Below are 4,552 nucleotides of genomic sequence, written 5' to 3' on the forward strand. Positions count from 1 at the left end.
GACCGGCCCCTTGTGATTACATATCTACACCATGTGAGACAAAACCTCAGCAACTCTGTTTCCTTTTTTCAAAATTATTATTTAAGTGAAGATTTATGAAGCAAATTAATTTTTATTTTTTTATTGGGAAAAACATATTAATTTTTCATCCAACCATTCATATACACTTTGTTCTAGAACATTCATTTCAATACCTATAATGTAATTGTGTTTTTCCTATGTCCTCCCTGTAATTTGATTTATGGTAATCCTTCTATACCTTTCTTTTGTTCTTCCCCCAAACTGGTATTTAGTATCAAAGTCACATTCAATGCCAATAAGATGCCACAACTAAAAAAAAAAATGCACACATTGCAATCTCAATGCAAACAGTCAAATGGAACCCCAGTCATTAAAAAAGTAATTCAAATTACCCCAAAAAGCAATTTTCAAAACATCTTTATACATCCAGCCAACAAATTAAAATAACAATAAAAATACAAATTCAGAGGTCTAGTCACAATGTTTAAAAAAGGCAACCACTTCATCATTTCTATCGATTCGCACATCAATCTCTCTGCCACTCACCTTCATCCCATTCATCATCTGGCAGGCCCGCTTGGCCACCTTGGGCCACTCGAACTTGGCAACATTACACCCCTTGGACTTTCCATTCTCCATCTTGATGTCGGGGTACAGCACATGTCCACATTCATTGAATTTGTCTTTTAGCATTTTCCATGTAATGTCAAATGGGAGGTTTCTCACAAATATCCGGCAGGCCTTCCTGGCAACTCCAGGGGCATGGCCTCCAGCCCCACCAAACGAAGCAGCAAAGCCTCCTCCAAAGTTACCACACTCCATCTCAATGGCGTGGTCAAAGCTGGCACCACCATTATCACCCATGGCCAGGCCCATGTGCTCAATGCCAGCACCCAGGACTGGCCCCATGTGTGCTCCAGGCCCATGCACTCAATACTGTTAGTGTTTATGTGCTCCAGGCCAATGCGCTCCAGGTTGTTGGCTCCTATGTGCTCCATGCTCAGGCCCATGTGATCACTGGCAGGGCCCATGTGCTCCACACCAGAGTTCATTTGCTCAATGGTCTGGCCCACACAGTCGATGGATGCAGCCATGCATTTCATGCCAAAGCCCATGCCAGTGCCCACGCACTCCACACCAGAGCCAATGCACTCCACGGTCTGGCCCCTGCACTCGATCCTGGAGGCCATATGGTTGAGGCCCAGTGGGCCCTTGTGCTCAATGCCAGAGTCCATGAACTCCACCAAGCCCTTACTGTCCATTACCGAGCCCATGTGCTCTTCCTCAGAGCCAACATGATCCATGCCGTGGCCCAGGCCTGTGCCCATGCGCTTTATGCTGGGGCCCATCCTCTCAATTCTGGGCACACTGCCACCATCTCCACCATTTATTCTGCCCATGTTCATCCCAGATCCAAATCATCCCACGCTTTCTATGCCACCACCCTAGGGTCCCTCCATGTCTGCAGGTCCAGTGTTTCCTATTCCAATGTCTTTGCTCAGGTGATTGGCATCAATAGGCTGCCCTCCTGGTCCTAATCCCATGCCAGTCCCACCAAGTCCATGGGGCAGTTGTTGAGGACTCTCAGGAGGAAAATAGTCTCCCTTTGGTAACACCCTCTCATCCGTTTTCACATACATTGGCCTATCAAATAGCAGTTGTCCATTAAGCATAGATGCAGCTTGCACAGCTTCGATGGACTACTCAAAAGTTAACAGTGCCTATTCTACAACTTTTCCATCATTATCCTCAAAAACGTCTGCTTGGATCTCCACACCAGCCGTACTAAATACTTCCTTCAACCTCTTCCGGCCAACTTTAGAAATCAGATTTGCTACAGATACTTTGCTTCCAAGTCTTCCGGCCTTTTGCATTGCTCTCCTGGCATGTTCACCATCAGAATCTTCTTTGACTGTCAGGGCCCTTCGACTCAGACAATGCTTGTTTAGACCTTCGGCAGATTTGTTCATGCTCTCTTCCTGTTTGAATTCAACAACAGCCCATATCCCCTTGACTTTCCTTCAGTGCCCATTAAGAGCTCCACGTATGTTGCCTCACCAACTTTTTCTTAAACCAGGTCTTTAAGGAACTGCCATTTCACATCAAAAGGTATGAAGGTGCTGTATCTTTTAGATGAGTTTTCATATGGCTCTAAGTGATTGCCTCCTCTTTTCATGCCTTTCTCTTTCCTTTTCTCATTCTGAGTAGGCCATTTTCCTTCTCCTTTGGGTCCTAGAGCTCCTTTGCCACTCACCACGCCAGGGCGCTGCTCTCTTCCTCCATGGCGGCCACTTCCACCCCTGCCGCCATTTTCTCCGCATCTGGGCTTTGTGTGAGGGAGCGATCTCCCTTCTATACCTTTTTATGTCTTCTTTTTTAGTGATATTGTGCTGATCATCTCCTTAATGAATATTCCCTTACCCTCACTCATCTTAATATGTGCCTGTTGATCTATTTATTAATTTTTATTCCTCTCTCCCTTTCCTTTTCTGGTAACTGTCCAAGAATGATTCTTTCTGCGTATAAACATTTTTCCACTTTTATAATAGTTGTTGGTGGTGTTATGTGCCTTTGAGTCACCTGAGACTCATAGCAAGCCTATGCACAATAGCTCTGAACTCTGTCCTGTCCTGAGCCAATCTCACCGCCTCTGACATACTTGCCCTGACTGCCCCAGTCACAATGTCAATCCATCTCATCCAGAGTCTTCCTCTTCTGCATTGTCTCTTCGTTTTTCCAAACAGGATATCCTCTCCAAGGATTGGTCCCTTCTGACCACATGCCCATAGTATGTGAGATGGAACTTGAAAATCCTGGCCTCCAGAGAGCAACTTGGTTTCATCCTCTCCAGAGTAGACCTATTTTTCTCTTGGCAGTCAGTGGTATGTTCAACACTCTTCTCCAGCACCACAACTCAAAGACATTAATTCTTCTTTTGTCATGCTTATTCATTGTCCAGCTCTCTGATGCATAGTATGTAATTGCGAAGACCACATCCTAAACCAGACTTACCTTAGTCTCTAGACTGACTTCTTTGCATATCAGTACTCTGGGGAGGTCCCTGACAGTGGACTTTCCTAATCCAGCTTGTCTTTTGATTTCTTGGCTGCTGTTTCCAAGAGTGTTAATTGTGGACCTGAACAATCTGAAATTGTTGACAATCTTGATCTCTTCTCCATCTATCATGGTACTCCCATTGACCGAATGGTGAGAATCTTTGTTTTATAGATGTTGAACTTCAATCCATATTGAAGACTAGAGTCCTTGACTTTCTGCAGCAGGTGCTTCAGATGCCCCTCAGTTTCATTCACATAATGCAACTAACTTGTTGATGAGCCTTCCTCCAATTCTGATGCCACATTCTTCCTCATAAACCTCCTGGATGATCTGTTCCCATGTAGACTGAAAAGGTATGGAGATAGGATGTATGCCTGATATACATCTTTCCTGATTTTGAACTATGCAGTGTTTTCTTGTTCTGTCCTGCTGAGAGCCTCATCAAGTTTAGGTTTTGCATGAGCACAATTAGGTCTTCTGGGATTCTCAAGGTTAGTCACAATATGTTTTGATCCATGCAGTCCAATGCCTTTGTGTAGTCAATGAAGCCCAGATAGACATTCTTCTAGTACTCTCTGCTTTCAACTAGTATCCATCTGACACTGGCAATGATGTTTCTACTTTCATGGCCTCTTCTGAACCCAGCCTATATTTCTGGTAGTTCTCTGTTGATGTACTACTGTTCCGGTTGTTTTTGGATACTCTTCAGCAAGATTTTGCTTGCATGTGATATCATTCAATAATTTCCACACACTGTTGGATCACCCTTTTTTTGAATGGAAATAAAAAAATGATCTTTTCCAGTCAGATGCTTAAGTAGCTACCCCCCACATTTCTTGGCACAACTTGGTGAACATGTCCAGAGCATAATCCATTTACTGAAATACGTCAGTTGGTACCCCATCTATTCCTGGGGCTTTGTTTTGTGCCAATTCCTTCATAGCAGCTTGAACTTCCTCTTTCATCATCATTGCTTCTTGGTCATATGCTCTTTCAGGAAATTTTTCTGTGTCGGCCAGTTCTCTTTGGTACAATCACTCTGTGTATTCCTTCCATCTTCTTTTGATGCATCGTGGGTCATTAAATATTCTGCCCACAGCATCTTTAAGTATTGCAACTTGAGGCTTCAATTCTATTCTTCAGTTCCTTCAACTTTAAGAAATGTGGAATGAGTTAGTCCCTTTTGATTCTCTGACTCCAGCTCTTTGCACAATTTATTTAATACTTTGTTTTGTCTTCTCATGCTGCCCTTTGAAACCTTCTGTTCAGCTCCGTAGCTTCTTATCTTCTTATCTTTGCTTTGTTTTCTTGGTGCTCTACTAAAATATTCAGAGTTTCATTTGACATCCATCTCAGTATTTTCTTTCTCCTCTGTCTTTATAATGACCTTTTGCATTCATCACAGATGATATTTTTCATATCCTCCCAAAGTTCATCTGGTCTTTACTCATTAGTATCCAAAGCCTCAAACCTG

The 4,552-nt window shown here is 43.3% G+C and overlaps 1 pseudogene; it reads right to left on the bottom strand.

The window, feature by feature from the left end:
• Positions 1–492: 492 nt before the first annotated feature.
• On the bottom strand, positions 493–2,452 carry LOC102843597 (annotated as a pseudogene).
• Positions 2,453–4,552: the final 2,100 nt, after the last annotated feature.

This window comes from Elephantulus edwardii, unplaced genomic scaffold (genome assembly GCF_000299155.1).
Source record: "Elephantulus edwardii isolate Elephantulus edwardi_28Jun2011 unplaced genomic scaffold, EleEdw1.0 scaffold00017, whole genome shotgun sequence".
Classification (NCBI taxonomy): domain Eukaryota; kingdom Metazoa; phylum Chordata; class Mammalia; order Macroscelidea; family Macroscelididae; genus Elephantulus; species Elephantulus edwardii.